Here is a 20,578-nt window from a genome sequence, read left to right on the forward strand (position 1 = left end):
AAATGTGTCACCAGAGATCTTTTACATGCCGACATCGTACGACATGGAGTGTCGAATGGACTTTTTTCCGCCCTTCAAAAATCCGACTACCTCTGCCGGGTTTGAACCCGCTATCTTGGGATCCGGAGGCCGACACTCTACCGCTGATCCACAGAGGCAGCTATATTGGTTGTGATGCGCCAGTATGCAGATGACATAGCAATATGATCAAACAACAGAGATGACCTACAAGCTGTAATGGATAAACTTGATGAGTATGCCAACATGAATAGTCTCATAATCAATAGAAAGAAACAGTCCAAATGGTTTTCCGGAAAGTAGGGAGAATAGCAGCAAATGACACAAGCAGTGAAACAGTCCTGGAAGTTGTGAATTCATTCAAATACTTGGGGATTACGCTTCAGCCCTCTTCTACTTCTTTTAGAATTCATGTAAGAGAAAGGTCATTGGCAACCATCATAAATGTGTATGATCTGAAGGAACCCACTAAACTGTCTCTAAATACAGCCATCATAATGCTGTTCTATGGAAAGGTTCTACCTGCCCTGACATATGGTTTGGAGCTAATTAGGGAACATCTAATTGTATCTGACCTTAGAGTTATTGAGAATGTCAAGGCTAGATTCTTGAATAGAATTTTAGGTATCTACAAAATGTCACCATCAAAACTTGCTTATGGAAGAGATAAGAATGAGGCTACAATTACAATTACACGACAAGAACAGGAACTACTTCAAATTAGACTAAGAAAACGAGCGGAAATTGACTTTGAATTCTACAGGGCGGATGCAATGATTAATCGAAGCTGGACGGGGCCGAACAACGAACTGAGGAGTGCTCTGAACAGACTGGCCATATATGGTTTCCATCACAAACTGTGCTTACGACCTGGTTTTCATGACCCATCTGTTCAGTGCGTGCGTGTGTTATGTAACAAACGATGTGACTGATACTATTTTAGTGAATGCAGTAAATGAGCAATTTCCTTATTGGATTACTCTAAAATAATGCACATTTGTGTGCAATTTCTTATTATTATTGTCAAGAATAGTTCTCACAGTGGATTCACTAAATCCCAAAGCACACTGAATGTCAACAATATGCTCACGTTTCTCATAGCGATACAAAACTTCTAACGTTGTTTCTAACGAATACGACTTTGGTACACACTTCTTTCCTTCAACAGGTACAATTTCTTTCCGTTTTAAATACGAAACCTGTCAAGAGCAACTTCACAGCTGTACTGACCGGAACTGGTGATTCACGTCACAACAAACACAACAGAGGATGCACATAGAGATGCGCTTGGCCTGTTTAACCTTGGCGCGCGACGTAGTGAACATTACAGAGGTCTGTAACCGCCTTAAGGCATTACAGCTTCCACGTACTGTTAACAGATGGCAGCACCAGACTTAAAACCAAAATCGCGTATATGCGAAATCGTGGATAACGGGCTTTACCTGTAATTCTGTTCTATGCACTACACAGATCTTCTTTTTACAGAATTAATTATCTCATAATTTACTTGGAAGTGTATATAAATATGGACATAATGATTTCCTTGATTTAGTGCTAGCACTTTGCCCCTGAAGAACCTGAGAACACTTGTTCTTCACCCTTATTAAAGCTTTCAGATGTTTTTCTTATTTAATGTGCTGTAGTACAACGAACTTCCTTTCCACACCCACTTTAACACTGCACAATTTACCAAACACCTGTAAAACATATTCCTCTGTCGTAAACAAGGTTTTTCCAAATTCATTCACTAGCCGAATTTAAACACGCTTTGTAGTAGTTTCATTTTTGGAATTTTTCTTGAATAGAACTACTTGGGAGGATAATTCTGCACTGAAGTAGAAAGTTCCAGTGTATAACTGTTGTTTCCAATTCCTTCTCGTTTCCATTTGTTCTTAGCCTTGAGGTATACTGGCTGTAGCAGCGGGTGCATTCCTTGTGCTTGAGACACATATTTGAACACCTTCAAATATCACCGAATTGAGCCAGGATTGAACTTGTCAAGTTGGGCAACAACTAGCAGTCTGATCACCCACCGAGTGACTTAACAAGCGAGTGGTCTGGAATATTGAGCTTGTTATCGAGTTAATGTTGACTCACACAGCTCATTGTTCAAATACTGCCCATTTCGAATGAGCAACAACGAGTCTACTTCGAGCCTGTCCCAACTCTGTTCGTTCTAGCAGCAAAAAAAACAAAACCAAGCTGGGTCTAAGTGAAGATGGAATGATCTCCGACTCATTCACAGCACAGCTGGATTTGATATATCTTTTTACTGCATAATATACTCACAAATTTTTATTTTTATTGCCAACTCCATCAACAGCAAACATTGTTGATGTAGAAGTACTGGTGGTGAACCAAGTCATGACTATCATCGTGATTACTTTCATAAGCTACAAAACAGTATGGTCACTGGCCCTTAATAATCAGCGTATGATGATTACAATATTATATACAATATGTATAATAACCATCTCGCGTCCACAACTAGAGCTGCACATCGTTGTTGGAGAGCCAGGGAAAAGCACCGCTTGAGACATGGTGTAAGTCCTCTACGGAGCCTCTGTACCCACATAAACAGCAGTCAGATATTCTCACATAACCTCATTTTTCCATTACAGATTAGAGCTTCATTGACGGTTTTCGCCAGATCACTTACAGTTTACTATGCATCTGTCTTCTACCTAACACAGCTTCTCAATTTTATATCGCGCCCCTTTCAACCCTTCATAATAAGGCAAGACATCAGCCAACATTATGAAACAATAATCAAGAAAGGGACCGCTAGACTGAGAAGATTTTGAGAATGCTGTTGTTTCAAAAGCTTTAAATTTCATTGGTGTTTTTTCCTTGTCAAAGGCTTTTCGCCTGCACGTCATATCAGGCTTGGTTTCTCAAAAATGTTTGCTCCCACTCCCCTCCTGACCAATTTAGGGTTTCTACAAGGATGATTTTTGACAGTGATTTCAACCTGTCTGTTATTGTTACTAAACAATATTTTGTAAACTATGAGGTCCACAACCTCACCATGTGCTACTATTGTTCATTTCCGTCTGCATCATTTGTTTTTTCATTCCTTTGTTTTCTTAGGTTAACACAGTTTTTAGTTTCAATTATTATTTTAAATAAACACCTTTTCACTGAATTTTGTCGCAGTGAGTTGTTTTTTGCTCCGCATATTGATGTAAATATTTGTGCTAATTTTGTTTCCATCTAGGCTCTCTTTTGTTTGTTTTTTCATTTGCTCCTTCGTTATGTTTTTTAGCATTTTTTCAACTTATATTATGTAAATTATTTCAAATCTCCCCTCATTTTTCACTGAAGATGGCTCAAACGAGCTGAAACATGTTTGAATTTGTTTACTCTGTCTAATGACGGAATATTTATTGTATTGAATTAAGAGGATACTCTCATTTTTCACCTTTGTAAAGTGGTCAGATATAACGTGATTTATTAAAGAAACAATTTAAAATAGTTTATGCTTGACGATGCTGAAATAAAAATATTATATGCCAGAAAACTGAATTTTAATGAGGCTCATAATAGTTCAAGTTTCATTATGATACAGGTTCTCCACCAATCAGAGTTCAGATTTTCATTATGATGCAGATGTTTGACCAATTAGGTAAGGATAGCATCGCACCTGCACTCAACGCACTAGCTTCGAACTTGTTTCCAAAATCAAACATGTCAGACACACATATTAACATCAATATTCCACAACCACACGGCACATTCCCGCAAATTCACTTCAACTGTACAGTAAACAATTTGTATTTGAAATAAAGCTAGGTTATGATAACCTTCTATCAAAGCTTTGAAAACATAAGACATGGTCAAGGTCTCTGATCCACTCACGGAAAATCATAACCCAACGCATGCGCTCTGTTCAGTAAACTCAACTGACAAGCGACATCTCGACAGAAATTTATGAATATTTAAAAAATAGAGTTATAATTATTGTCGAGCATAAACAGCTGTATGCAACTCTCCTATAATGGTAAGACACTCGTATGGAAATTATAAAACTCGCTTCACTCGTTTTATAAACATACTCATGTCTTAATTATTGCCATTATAGGCTTGTTGCGTAATGTACTACTATATTGGGTCCAGCTTGTCAATACTGTACACTTTTCATGAATGAAAATCATTTATTCATTCGTACATGTTTCACAAACAATATACATTCCCTTCATTAGTGGATAGTCAAAGTGTATCGACAAGGTGGACCCAACATAAACTATTTTAAATAGTTTCTTTAATAGATTTAGACAAGTCAATACAGGATCAAATCAAATACCTATTATGGTTAAGTTTATCAACAGATATAATGTGGTCAATTGTCTGTTCCTCTTCTCCGCAATCACATTGTGGTGTGAAGTCGTCCATCCCCATTTGAACAGGGTAACTCCTGTCCTAACTCTGTTTGGCATCTTCCACTGTCATCTTGGCAGGAGAAATCCTTCTCGGCATTCACAGTTATTCTTAAAAATGCAATGATGAGCTAACGAGGACTGCAGTTGCCACTGTTTTTTCCAGCCATCTAATAACGAGCTGTCTTGTAGATTAATTGCAGTACGCCAAGAAGGGTGTCTGGATTTCAGTATTTTAGCTGGAGAAGGTGGATAGGGAGGCGAGGCCTGTTTTTATTTTCTTCCGTAACAAAGATGTCTATTGAAATAAGAAAAACATGAAGGAACAAGGAATCATAAAGGAAGGTATCGTCGCCATAAGACCTATCTGTGTCGGTGCGATGTAAAGCCCATAGCAAAAAAAAAAGTATAGGCCTCGAATGTCCTAATGATTACATAAAATAAATTTCATCGTAAAGTCCATATTGTCGTATGTATACTTTTAGGTTAAGTCAATATTCCACCTTTACAATTATGGTATTGTAAAGGTGGAATATCAACAGATACAATGCGGTCAATTGTCTGTTCCTCTTCTCCGCAATCACATTGTGGTGTGAAGTCGTCCATCCTAAAAGTATACGTCCTAATGATGCTGAGCCAGAAGTACAAAATATGATAGCGTACAAGCCCCAAAATCTTATGAACTATAACATTACACTTGCGACTATTATTGTTAGTTGAAGTAACTATTCCGTCTTCTTCTGACTTTAATCTCTACTAAATAGTAAGCGCTACAACTGCATTAACAAAAACTAACACATCAACCACTGGCTCACAACTGCTTGCCTTTCTATATCTGGTTGAGGTGGATCGTAAACTTTCATCACATCACTGGGAATGGAACAGAGACAAAGAAGATACCATGATTAGTTTATGAGACAACACCATTCACTTTATTTCATCTTGAAGTTATCCACTCAGGTCATTTTTTTAATAACATTTACACAGTAAATGACGAAGTAGTGTGTATAATATACAGTATATATTATAATAAATAACAAAATATCTTACTTTCAGAAGTGTAAGGGACGACAGAGTTATCATAACACAAGATATAGGAGGATGGACACTAAATGCCCCGAACAAAACTTGTTCTGAGGATTGGTTCAAACATTACAATGCTGAACTTTCAGAGGACAGTACCTTCAATTTCACCAGTGCTTAAATAAGACATAGAATACGTTGTTCTCCTGAAATATCGTTAAGTTTTATCAAGGATATCACAAGTTTAAACACAGGAAGGATGTAAAAAAAAATATCAGCAAGAACAAAATTTCAGACTCTATACCTCCCGCTTGCACAAGAACAGAGGAATGCGCACATTAAAACAGATGTGAATATCTCAACAGGTTAATGAGTTCAGTCTGTAGGCACTCCCGTCTAGTAGACGTGAAAAACAAAAAGTGGATATGCATTCGAACTGTTACATACGAGACTGATGCAAGTCAGTCAGCAGAAGCTAACAAGGAGAAAGGGAACAGACCCAATCTGCATATCCCCTACTATCTCAGTAAATATCACCTCAAGAACCGTCAGATTGTAGAACTTATGGCTGGAAAAAGTTTGTATTTTTCCACGTGCTTGTCTTTCTTTGCTGACTTCTGCATCAGACTCAGAATCAACCATGATGTTGCCCTCATAACCCTTGAGATTCATCAGGATACTGAGACACCATTGACATTCATCCTATGATAATGCACTCTATGTACTTCAAATCACAATTTTCATACATACACTAACCCCACATATATTTTTCAAAATCTGGCAGCGAAAAACCAGGGTGCAGGTATTATTTGCAGTAAGGTTGGTACAGTGTTCTGACATATAAAAATCTGAAAGTTTGTATTTTTCCACCTGCTCTGTTGGCAATTCCATTCTCACAACAACCGAAAAGTGTCCAGCGCACACATCGCGTCATTTTGCAGCGTCAGTTTTAGTAGTAGTATGTGGCAGGTGGTTCTCATTATAGGTCGTTTGTGGTTAAAGAAAAGCTCCAAAGGCGTAGAGTAAACTGGAAATCATGCTACTGAAAGAAAGTAAGATGAGAACTACAGCTGCAATGTGGTATGTGATTTGAGGGGAAAAATAAAGCTGTTCTTGAACAGTCAAACAGTAAATGCCAGGCATTTTTTGGACAAAAATCCATATTTCCAGAGATGGAAAAGAGAATATGTGGATATGTGACTGGAAAGGAGCAGTTCGGATGTGCAGTCTCTAGTGAAATGTGTCGGACTGTAAGTCTGGGCGTGGATGTCTCGCATGGTTTTGAATGAAAGAACTTCAGTTCTTTTTAGACAAATAGTCAGGTCTGCGGTGTAGGAGTAGCATGCCTGCCTCTTACCCAGATGCCCCGGCTTTGATTCCCAGCCAAGTCAGGGACTTTTACCTGGATCCAAGGGCTGGTTCGACGTCCACTCAGCCTAAGTGATCACAATTAAGGAGCCATCTGATCGTGAGATGGTGGTCCCAGTCTAGAAAGCCAAGAATAACAGCCGAGAGGGTTCGTCGTGCTGACCACATGACCCATCATAATCTGCTGGCCTACTGCGCCATGGGGTTTGGTTTTTAATTTTGAGACAACAAACACTTATTATGAAGAAAAGCTAGTGAATTTCTACAGATTTTATCAGTCTGAACCAAAAACATTTCTACGTACTCTCGCAAATTGGTAATGCAAACTGGATGCCAGTATATTTTGAAATGTGACAGGAGTATAGGCTGCTATGAAGTTTCCGATCCAAGGAATTCTTCTCCTACTCCTTTTCCCACTTTCTTGTGGGGTCGCCAAGTGAACTGTGTCAAAAAATGTTGATGCGGCTCTGTTTTACAGCCAGATGCCCTTCCTGATGCTGTATTCACTATTGCAAGTTTCTGTGGTGTGTTGTGTTTGTATGCAGAGGAGAGTATTGTGAGACAAACACAAACATCAAGTCCTCGAGCCAGTGGAATTACTTTACATAAAAACAATATATATACAATTCTCCACCTTATCAATACGAATTTATTTTACATTACAAATATTCAAGACTAGTTTCGACCCCTATGGGGTCATCCTCAGTTGACATGCATTGTAAATTGTTCATAAAAACATCACGTATAGTGGTAAAAGTTTGGTATGTCTAGTACATGACTAGTGTGCATTGTTCATAAAGACACATATTACCTTACTGCTATTACTATCCAATTTTAAGTTATATAGTATGGAACACAGATATATTTGTGTAACTCAACAGTGACAAGTTCAAATATTTACAGAAATGGCTGTTGATTAGTCACATGATATTACAGAACACAGGCTTGAACATTTTTGATTTAAGTATCAGTGCAACATCTTGCTTTTATACATACTAGAAGCTAAATTCATTTTGTAAAGTCATTACATTCTGATTGAAACTTAGTGTGAGGTTAAAATTGAATAAAAATATATTCTAATGTGGACATTAAAATATTGTTAAAATGGGCATATAGTCAAAAACAGTGATATGTATGCCACACATGTCTAGTGTAAAAACTCATTACATTGATGCTGTTAGTGTGCAGTACAGCATATACACTGATTTGGAATAAATGGATTTGTACATATATTGTTCCAATAAAGTGGATCCATAAAAATATAAGATGTATAGGTAATTAGTATTGTAATGATCCACTGCAAATTAGGTAATGCTGTTGTTTACCTAATTTGCAGTGGATCATTACAATACTAATTACCTATACATCTTATATTTTTATGGATCCACTTTATTGGAACAATATATGTACAAATCCATTTATTCCAAATCAGTGTATATGCTGTACTGCACACTAACAGCATCAATGTAATGAGTTTTTACACTAGACATGTGTGGCATACATATCACTGTTTTTGACTATATGCCCATTTTAACAATATTTTAATGTCCACATTAGAATATATTTTTATTCAATTTTAACCTCACACTAAGTTTCAATCAGAATGTAATGACTTTACAAAATGAATTTAGCTTCTAGTATGTATAAAAGCAAGATGTTGCACTGATACTTAAATCAAAAATGTTCAAGCCTGTGTTCTGTAATATCATGTGACTAATCAACAGCCATTTCTGTAAATATTTGAACTTGTCACTGTTGAGTTACACAAATATATCTGTGTTCCATACTATATAATTTAAATTGGATAGTAATAGCAGTAAGGTAATATGTGTCTTTATGAACAATGCACACTAGTCATGTACTAGACATACCAAACTTTTACCACTATACGTGATGTTTTTATGAACAATTTACAATGCATGTCAACTGAGGATGACCCCATAGGGGTCGAAACTAGTCTTGAATATTTGTAATGTAAAATAAATTCGTATTGATAAGGTGGAGAATTGTATATATATTGTTTTTATGTAAAGTAATATCCATCAATACGGAAATGAAACTTATAAACACCAGTGGAATTAATCGTTCACGATTAAAATCACTGTCTTGGCCGGGAATCGAACCCAGGACTCTCTGAAATGACCCTTCAACCAAGGATATGATGCAATGAACTGCTTCATTATTTTATAATTTATTGTACTGTAGTAATTACAGTTTTCAATATAAACATTTAACAGAGCTATACAAACACACAAGAAACATATTTTTCAACATTTCCCCTCCTAAAATTCAGGTGTGGGAGTTATTCGTGTATATGCGGTGTACTTTTTTGTAACTGCTGTAGGTTATACATTTATAAACTTGTTGTATTCTTTATCCTTGTGGTCAACGGTAATTTCAGGCACATTTTAAAACATTCTAAAGACAAAGAAAAATATGTAATTAGTCCACCTTGGCCAATACAATAAATGCTACGTAAAAACAAATTACAGGTACATGTTTTGGCTCTGCTGGGCTTTCTTCACCCTTGAAAAAAAAAAAAAAAAAAAATAAATAAATAAATAAATAAATAAATAAATAAATACTCTAAAGGTCCATGATTCATTATGTCCAACTAAAGAGCACACTTGAATTGAACTTATTAGCATTTTTTTTGTTTTTCTTCTTCTTCTCTTCCCAATTTCTCTTCATCCTCTCGCTGAGTTCCTTTTTACGCTGTTCAAACCATCTGTATTTAGTCGGCTGTGCTTTACAGAAAATTTCTGTTTGTGAATTAAGGTTCTGAATTTTATTCTATCTGAATTGTTTCTTCATTAATGCCAATTTCACTGATTTCTTTTAGCCAATTACTGTGACTTTACATTGATACAGCTAAGTTTAAAATTTTCTTTGTGAGCCTGTTATTATGCATTCTATACAAGAGACCTTAAAACTGTAATCACCATTCCCTGATTGTACCTGAATTTTTTTCTGTAACTTGATAAATTTCATATGCTTTCTTTTTCATTGAAATTCCATTTTCACATTTTGTTTATCGATCATCTTTATCGAGATTTGCCACCGATATTATAACAGTTTCAGATGCATGAAGTGCTTCTGTTGTAACTACTGTGTTATACATCTTGAGGAAACCTGTAAGACTCAAAATCTTTGTTGTAATTTTGAGATCGACTACAGCTGATCTCCCCATAACCTTCAACTGATTAGCATGACGGAACAAACAGCTAACAAGAATAAGTGTTTGTGTATATATATTGTTTTATATGATTCTTTGGTTATGTTTGTTTTTACGTTACGACAAGTTAAAACGTAATGGATACGAGAGAGGTCCACCTATTCAATACCATACAATGTTATAAGAAAAATTATAACATTTTATTATACTCGGTACTGGGTTCGATGCTGGTGTGCATCATCAGCCAAAAATAAGAAAAATGTACATAAACAAAGTTACAATAAACAATGCATAAAGTACATACAAATTTTACAGAACTGGCAAGACCTGATTAAAAATGGGATCCATAAACATTAACCTATGACTTAAACTTAAAAATAGCACCAACTGTCTTAAAACTATAAATATACGTCCTCTTGATAAAAGTCCTCTGAATCTAAAAACACTGAACCATGTGCGAACAAAAACCAATGTTTCACTATCATAAAAGTTCAAGAGCATAATTTTTAATTTTGTAAGAACATATGTGTACAAGGTTTACTTGCTAAACATTCACTGAGTATTAGAGTAACCAGCCATTTTTAACCAATAGAAAAATTGTCTCAATTCTTGCACTGGTTACTCTAATACTCCGTGAATGTTTAGCAAGTAAACCTTGTACACATATGTTCTTACAAAATTAAAAATTATGCTCTTGGACTTTTATGATAGTGAAACATTGGTTTTTGTTCGCACATGGTTCAGTGTTTTTAGATTCAGAGGACTTTTATCAAGAGGACGTATATTCATAGTTTTAAGACAGTTGGTGCTATTTTTTAAGTTTAAGTCATAGGTTAATGTTTATGGATCCCATTTTTAATCAGATCTTGCCAGTTCTGTAAAATTTGTATGTACTTTATGCATTGTTTATTGTAACTTTGTTTATGTATATTTTTCTTATTTTTGGCTGATGATGCACACCAGCATCGAACCCAGTACCGAGTATAATAAAATGTTATAATTTTTCTTATAACATTGTACGGTATTGAATAGGTGGACCTCTCTCATTTCTATTAGATTCTCGGTTCAATACGGAATAAACATGAAGTTTTTAAACTTGAGTTAAAACGTAAGAAATAAATTGTCAAGAGGTCCACCTTTTCAATACAATATACCAAGTAAATAATATTAGAACAGTCATGCAACAAGTTTTAAGCCATTTAGTGCCCATCTTCAGCCCATAGAAAATTAAACAGATTATGTGATAACTAAAACATGTGCATATCACACAAAGACAATGTTGCAGGAATTATTATAACATTAAAATACATATAAAACAAAAATTATGGTTGTGGTCTTCTTGTCATAATATGATGAAATGAAATGTTGTATGGCTTTTAGTGCTGGGAGTGTCCGAGGACACACCCGTAGACCTGCGTGTCGTGATGAGGATGAAATGATGAAGACAACACATACACCCAGCCCCCGTGCCAGCAAAATTAATCAATGATGGTTAAAATTCCTGACCCTGCCGGGAATCAAACCCAGGACCCCTGCAACCAAAATCCAGCACGTTAACCATTTAGACATGGAGTCCTAATATGATGTCTTTAAGTAGAGTTAGGACCTCAGGCAATGAAGTAAATCTTTTCTAAACAGCCCTGTTTCCATTGCCTGTTTCCTCCAGCATGCCGGTGTGTGTTCCACATCAGACATTAGATATACTGTACATTTCACTATAGAGGTGAGTCTCATAAATAATATTTAGCTCCTTTTTAATTTCTTTTCTGTTTGTTTATTCATTCTTAATTCTGGCTATCGTTTCCAGATTTACTTCACTGCCTGAGGTCCTAACTCTACTTAGAGACATTATAATATGACGAGAAATCACAACCATAATTTTTGTTTTATATGTATTTTAATGTTATAATTATTCCTGCAACACTGTGTTGTATACATATGTTTTAGTTATCACATATGTATGAATGTTCAGTCCTCAGCCCTAAGGCTGGTTGGATCCTCAACAGCTCCGCCATCAGCTGTCATGGATGGCCTAGGCATTGCTGAAGAGGCTTACTAGGGAAATGAGGAGCAAGGTAGTTTCCCGTTGCTTTCCTCACCGAGCCATAAGTTGCTATTACATATCAATCTGTCAAGCCCACTGAAATGCATGCATCAACCAACCCTATGAGCAACATTTACACACCATTCATAGCACGGACTGGCTAAATAAGGAATGGCATTACCAGCATCGCTCATACTTCAGTCATTTTCATATTGTCAAAGGCAAGGATAAGACTGAGACAGATCAATGAAAGTAACAAAATTTCTCTAGCCCATACCAGAACACGCAGTGCACTGTAAACACTAGGTCCCGCCAGCAAAAGTTATCACATAATCTGTTTAATTTTATTTTGGCTGAAGATAGCTACTAAGAGGCTGAAACTAGTCCCAAGACTGATGTAATATTATTTACTTGTCAATTTATTTCTTATAATTGCACTTCAATACGGAACAAAAATGAAATTTATAGCTTATGAAGTTAAAATGTTTTTAGATTAATTCTTTCATATGGACTTTTAGAGTATTTTGTAAGCTTTTGTGTTTCTTTTTTCAATGCTGAATAAGGCCCAATAGAGCCGAAACACGTATCTTTAATGTGTTTATTGTATTGACAACGGTGGAGTAATTACATATTTTTCTTTAGAGTCAATATGGAACAAATATGAGATTCTTAAATTGCAATACTAAAGAGAGTCTGATGTAGTCAGATGCAAGTACTCCAATGAGATAACTTGTTTTTTAGCATCCCTGTAATGTAGCTGTTACTTTTGACTGCTAATTCCATTACACCATGCCTCAGAAGTTTTCGTTAGTGACATTTAGTATTGATCCAACACGTGTGTAAATACACACACAATTATATTATACAGATAAGTTTATTATGTCTTATTTAACGATTCTGGACGTTCACATAGTTTTAACGTAACTCTTTAGTAGTAACAGTCAATATAATCTGTACACCTAAAGAATACAATTCTAACCATTTGTAAAACATTGTTTGTGGCTGCAAACTGGGAACAACAAGAATAAGACAGTTAGGTAATGGACACATACAAAATCAACATATTTACAAAGAAAATGAGAATCTTGCTCAATGCAATGGATACAAGGTCATATTCCTCGTGAGGAGCACGGTTTAGCAGATCCTACACAGTCAAAGACTATAGTTATAGCACTGTTTGCCATAAAACAAACTAAAAGTTGAGTTGAAAAGTGGTTCAAAGAGCAAGAAAAATGTACCTATGTGAGTCTGTTGACAGAAATAAGATTTTCTGAAGGAGAGGATTGATTTACAGGAAGTTTACCAAAAGAGTGTGGATTACTTTTCTGGACATGTTAAGGATCTTGGTATCGTACCAAGGCAAAATACAAACATTTCGGTATGTATACCAGTTCAAGAGAGACTAGGAGTGACACTGGGATATTTTGAAAATGGAAGGAGTCTTGAGGATTTACAGTTTTCTGCTGTCAAATCTTTATTCATGTATAAAGGAAGAGATGAATCCCATAGTTCCTCTATAAATCTCTGTTATGTTGTGACTTGCCTAACTCTGAATCAAAGAATGGAGAGGGAACAGATGAATACTGTGTAGCAGCAGATCCTCATTCCTCAGACGTGACTAGTGCGATACTGATTGAAGCATTCTAAATGCCAATAACACTGAGAGTAATGGCAATACTAATGTTCTGATATCAAAACACTGTATTTGAATCCTCTACAGCAGACGTTCTCAAACTAATATGAGATTGTACCCTTCACTCATGGCTAAAGGTTCAATGTACCCCCATGAAATAATGCCTTAAATGATAGGTTTAAAAAATATTAGTACCTGGCTAATTATTAAGGTATTTTTGTTGATTATAAACCATTCTTTTTAAATACACATCATAAATAAGCCGAGATCGTGAAAGTAAATACATTTTTAGAGCACATCACAAGAAATTTATGAGTTTGTGTCTGTATCAAGTATAATACAATAATAATAAAGTAACATAGGACACCCTGTTTGTAGGAAAGTTTCACAAAATGCTAGATTTTAGCCTCAATATCAAATTAATAAATAAGGATGAAACATTTTTTATCTTAATTACAGAATTCAGACACTGCAAACCATCAAAATTTAAATGGGATGGGTGTGCCAGCAAGGCATAACATAGTTTTCCGATGTGTCCTAGTCCAGATGAAACTTTGAAGCTCCATACATACATATTTAACTTATTTATTTTTATTTTTCAAGTTTTAATTTTTTCCCTGAAGGTTGAGTCTCAGGCACCACAGCTTGAGAACAACTGCTCTACATTATTCACTTTCTTTCCAGTCCGTACATGATCTTTATTTCTGTCCATATTGTTTGATAGCGACAGCGTTACTGACTGTGTAGGGTCTGCTTTTATTTGCCAACTGAGTGCAACACGGCACCATGCATACCGTACATAAAGGTTGTCACAGAAAGTAAGTTTACTATGGCACAGGGATGATAAAAGGAATAAACAGAAACGTTTTCTCAGTCCAATAAAAATCTGTAGATGCACGGCAATCCTAGTCCAAGAGCTTACAGGTTGTTTTGCTATACTTCCCCCATACTGCTCCCAATAACGTTTGGATTCTTTTATATATCTATAAACTATGACAGAGGATAGAAAATATTTTACTGACAGAAAGTGTCATTTAATTACATTTGTCTATTTACAGATTCTTTTAAAAATTAGTATATTCTCAGCTATCTTGTGTAGGCATTTTGGGCAGACGCCATCCAAGCTGCCTGCCAGACTAATTTGATGTTCAGTTTTACTCTATCTGATGACTGATAAACATATCTCTCTGGCAGAGTTTTAATTCATTTTGTTGAGTAAACTCTAACTGTGACACCAGAGCTGACTCTCTGCCACTGATTCTTGGTTTTTTATTCTTAATGTATTTTAATGAGTCCATTTTACTATTTCATTTGTTCAACACAATTTATAGTTGTAAAGATGTCATTTCTAGGTTTGTTAGTTGGCTGAAGATGACTTAATAAAGTCGAAATATGTACCAACATTTTTTTAATATAGCTAAGTTTAACACTTAATTTGAGTGTTGGTCTTTTAAGTATTGAAAGATGGACCCATAAAGAAAAATTATTTAAGAATTAAAAACCAGGAACTTGTATGTCAATACCAAACAGTCATGAAGTTTACCGTTTGCAACTCTGCCACTGATTCAGAGAGGATCTTATTTAGAAGAAAAGAAAATATGTTTCCGTCTTATTAACTTACACCATCAATAATAATGGTACGTCCTCTGCTACTGTCTTGGAAACCCTTCGATTTGATGTTACTAAGGCTATTTGGATGTCAACAATATGAAACTTTGATTCTGCTTATGATTGTCGCTTAAAGGGGCCTAACATCTATGCCACCAGCTGTTCTTCATAAAACAAAGAATCCAAACTCCAGAAAGGTGCAGTATATGAGAGGTGTCGATAGTCCTAGCAGAACAATACTGTATATCTCACTCAATTACAGTCTTACAGTAAAATTATAGAAGTTCCTTTTCAGAAAGAGGAAAACCTGCTTCTTTCACTCAGTCACCATAAACAAATTTTTCTAACTCTCACTGACAGAATACTTACAGCAACACTTATACTGTAGAAGACCAATAGGAGACACTTGTTTGGCAACAAGAAGCAACACAGTCTGAACAAATTTAGCCATGTGATAGATGAATGATCGTAAGCCAGAAAGTTATACCCCGTATGTACGCAAGTATTTTGCATGTTTTTTCGTCAGAAGATGGCACTGAAAAATGTAATAGGCGTGCTTTTTCTTGGGATGAAGTTGTTCCTAACCTCATTCGTCAACGGCATTATAGCATTCGCATGGCATCGGTCATCCAGTCAGAGGAGAGTTGCAAAAAGACAGATTATGTGAATGAAAAGAAGCATCCAAAGGGTAAGATTATATGGCTCACAGTTCAACAACAAACTGGTATTTTCTTGCATTCATTTCTTGTAAACAAAACACAAATTAAGCCAATTTTTAATTTTATTTAGAATTTCCCCTCCGGATCGTTTGTGTATATACGGTAATAGTAATGTGATCTAACCCAGCATGGGAAAGAGAAACAGACGTGTCAATACATACAGAGGAAACTACTTCAAAATCATATGCTTCTGGGATTATCTTCAATACTATACACATCAGTAGTAGTAAGAAATCTGGAGATTTCTCAAACTATAATTCAGTTCCTAGTTTTAAGGGAAATTAGTACATCTGCTTATTTAAAATTAGCACACCTGGTGGCTATGACTGTTAAGGCATCAAGTCTACACAGTTTAACACTGCTTAGCTGGTTGAAGTCCTGCTGATGGGAGATTTTTTTATTTTTTTTTTTTATTTTTTTTTTAGAAGCTGCTTAACGTCGCACCGACACAGATAGGTCTTACGGCGACGATGGGACAGGAAAGGGCTAGGAGTGTGAAGGAAGCAGCCATGGCCTTAATTAAGATACAGCCCCACCATTTGCCTGGTGTGAAAATGGAAAACCACGGAAAACCATCTTCAGGGCTGCCGACAGTGGGGTTCAAAGTCACTATCTCCCGAATACTGAATACTGGCTCGGTTAGGAAAGAAATCTGACCAACATGGTAGGAGAGGTAGCAACTTCCTATTCCTCACATCACAACATCTGAGACATTATCTTAAACGACCATTTTGGTTTTTAATGATGTGTTTCAATGGATCATCTGCAAGATAACTGGTGCATAATCATTGCATAACATAATACAGACTGAAAAACAGCCTTCAAATTCAACAAGTGTCCAATATCAGTATTATACAGTATTGTAAACACACTGACCGGCAAAATTAATGGATCATTTAAATTTTCACAGGTAAAAGCATGTTAAATTGTGTAACCTTTGTTTTATTATTTACATTGATTACTTTCATGAAAAAATGACCTAAGTAACCAAGGGTATCAATAACAAACAGACGACATTACCTAGATAATTTTTTCACAAAAATAATCAACGTAAATAATACAAGAAATGTTTCACTGTTTAACATGCTTTCTCCTTTGAAAATTCAAGTAATCCATTAATTTTGCCAGTCAGTGTATTATTTCCAACATGTCCATACAGTGGTTGTTATATAATTAATCCTAACTCACAACTTATATTTACTTGTCATTCAAAATAAATGTCTTCCAACAATGTGCATGAGAGAAAGTAAGGAAATGTATATATTATCTACTCCGTTGCTAATATTCTTAAATTAAACACTGACGATGAGGTAATATATGGATGGAGGTTCTTCTCTTAGGATTTAAATATATTGTAATGAATAATTTTTTAAACTCATATATGAACAATGTATCACTTTAACAAAATTTTATGATTTTATATTCACAGAATAATCTGTAGTGAAAAACATTTGCAAGAAGAACATCCAAACCTGAGGCGCTTCGATTAAAAATTCACATTGTTCTGCATCATATTTTATCTACCTTTTGTTACGTGTAAATAACAACCAAGTTTACATGATAAGCTCAATCTGTTTCTCAGTTCTTCAGTCTGGACACAGACACTGTACGGTCCCTATTTAAATCGCGGTAAACAAACTGAATACCCAGCACCATATCAGACACTCGGTGCACAGGCTGACGAAAATAAACCCATCATCGCTACTTCAAACATGTCACGTGCATTATTCAGCCTAACCTATTCCATTTATAGTAGTGATGATATTTCTGGTATTGGAGTATTATTTTAATAATGTTTTTTTTACGTCCCACTAACTACTTTTACGGGTTTCCGGAGATGCCAAGGTGCCAGAATTTAGTCCTGAAAGAATTCTTTTTCATGCCAATAAATCTACTGACACGAGGCTGACATAGTTAATGCACGTAGGTTTTCGTAGCTCATTGTATTAACGCAAAGAAATAAATATGCACCTTTGAATAACACTGGACTAAGCCAGGATTGAACCTGCCAAGTTAGAGTCAACCGTCTGAGCCATTCAGCTGGGCTAATCGTTGTTTTAATGATAAGAAGAAGATGGTTCTTGGTTTTATGTTCCACCACCTATTTGTAATGTTTTTGGAGACATCAGAACTTCATCCCACGAAAGTTCTCTTACATGCCCATAAATCTATCAACACATTTGAGTACATTCAGCACTGAATGGGAATCAAACCCGCCAACTTGGGCACCGAAATTCTGCACAACACTGTCTGACTCTCTCAATCTGGTGATTACTGTATTAAAGATAAGTACAGTTAGGAAAGGTTACCTTGCATTTGGAACATAGTTGGTTCGAACCTCACTGCTCGCAGACCTGGAGACTCTTTTCTGTGGTTTCTCATTCTCACACCAGGCAAATGCTGGTGCTATATCTTAATGGAGGCCATGGTCACTCTCATACCAGTCCTAACACTACCCTATCCCACCGTCACCAAAAGACCTGAGTAAATCCAATAGCAAAAAGAAAAATCCCACTAAATAACCATCCCCTTTTATGATGCTGATGATTATGCTTGTTGTTTAAAAGGGGCCTAACATCTAGGTCATAAACACCACCCATCCCTTCTTACGGCTAATCAGAGGAGGAAAAAGAAAGGGGGTCTGACTTTCTTGAAAATGCAGGTACTCAGGAAGGGTCACAACCCACAAAACCAATACCACTGAGGTTGCAAGCAGCACGATTCTCTGCTAGCATTATTTTGAAAGTTTAATTAGTTCTGTGTTTTTATTTTTTATTTCTGGAGCCACGTGTTTAGAAATACATACAATGTTTACAATTATTTGTTGTTGGTCAAAGTGACCCTGGTTTGAATCCTAGTCAGTGGAAAGGAGATCCACGATAAAGTGAACACACACAATGGCTAATGCATATCAATAGTTCCACAAAACTTCAAACTAGCTTGCTTTGACAATGTTTACTCTGAAAAAGAGAGTGAGAGAGTGGGGGATGTCTTTTTCTATGAATCTACTTGGAGGCTGGTCAGTTAGAGCTCTGGTCGACGTGACAGAAAGTGGATAAACTGACCTGACTTTAGTAAAGGCCTACAGGGTTTTCTTAGAGTTATTTTAAAAGTAAGCAAACTTGGACTCTTGGATGTTGTAATGATAAGCCAGTTTGACTTTGAACTCACAAGATGCAGTTTTCATTTACAGAAATGTCACGTACCGTAAACAATCACCTCCTAGCTGAGTACCCAGTATGATCTTCTGTCCTCAAAGATATTTACTTCTCATACAAACTCTTGTAACAGCAGGTGTAATTACCACAAACCAATAGCTCTACCATGAAGCCTGGAAGAGGAATTCAATGAATATGTTCTTTTTTTTTGCTACTTGTTTAACCGATTGGAGACGAAAGACGGGCGCTGCCCGTCTGCCACTTAAATCTCAAATTTCTTATTAAAAAATTTAGGTAGTGCCGATTATTGATATCTGTAGCATGTATCGAAGTGTTTGGAAGTTCTTTGACCACTATCGATTATTTCACGTAAGCATTTTATCTTTGGTAGATATCTTTTCAGGTATGCGTGTGGTTTGTTTACATTCTTATCATGTTGGCACCAAGGCCTGAACTCAATAAAGTCTCTATCGAATCTGGTGAATTTTATGAGTGGGTTAACAAAGTTCTAAATGAAAGTGACTGTAAAAGAAATGATGATGGATTCAGTGAAGTTAATTTTGATGACAATTTGAGTGAAAGCTGTGAGGAGTGTGTAAACAAAAGCAATGTATACGCAAGTGATTGGACCTGGATTCAAGAGCCAGATAAACCAGTAAAATTCCATTTCAGCGGTCAATGCAGAGTCAATCCATTGATTTCTTGACAACTGCTTGAATCTAGAACAGAGTTAAGACGTGTTTAGTCAATTCTTGGGCGATGATTTCTGGATAGAGATCGTAAATGAAACTAGTAAATATCCACACAATGCGTTTCTGGCTGGCAGGGATTTGTGGTAATACTCAGAAAGATGTATCTGTATATGGAATGAAGGCTTATTTTTCCCTCATCATAATAATTTCATAGAATACGAAACCTAACCTAAATGATTACTGGAGCCGAAGAAAGCTTTATATTCCAGTACAAGAAATGCCTTGTTCCTCTTGCTTCAAAACATACCACATAAAGAAAAACTTTGGATGCTCCTGAAATCTTGTATTCAGTTGTCAGTTTGGCTATACTAAACCTATTTTTTAAGTTAGGAAATAAATAAAAACAAAAAACACAGTAAATATTCCAGTGTTCTGATCCTTCAGGACAGTCATCCCTTACATTAGAACCAAGCTAAGAAATATTCAGTCACAGGGCTCAACAAGTTCGGAATAAATTTGGACTTCAAGCAGTTAACATTGCACTAGCACATTGAAGGTTTTTTGCCGATGGAGGGATGGGAAAGAGCTAGGACTGCGAAGGTAGTGGCCGTCGCCTTAACTGAGGTACAGCTGTAGCATTTTCCTGATGTGAAAATGGGAAACCAAGAAAGGGCTGCCGACCGTGGGATTCGAACCCACTATATCCCAAAATCAAGGTTACAGCTGTGCAACCCTAACCGTACGACCAACGTTTATACATTTTC

Source organism: Anabrus simplex, chromosome 14 (assembly GCF_040414725.1).
Source record: "Anabrus simplex isolate iqAnaSimp1 chromosome 14, ASM4041472v1, whole genome shotgun sequence".
Taxonomy (NCBI): domain Eukaryota; kingdom Metazoa; phylum Arthropoda; class Insecta; order Orthoptera; family Tettigoniidae; genus Anabrus; species Anabrus simplex.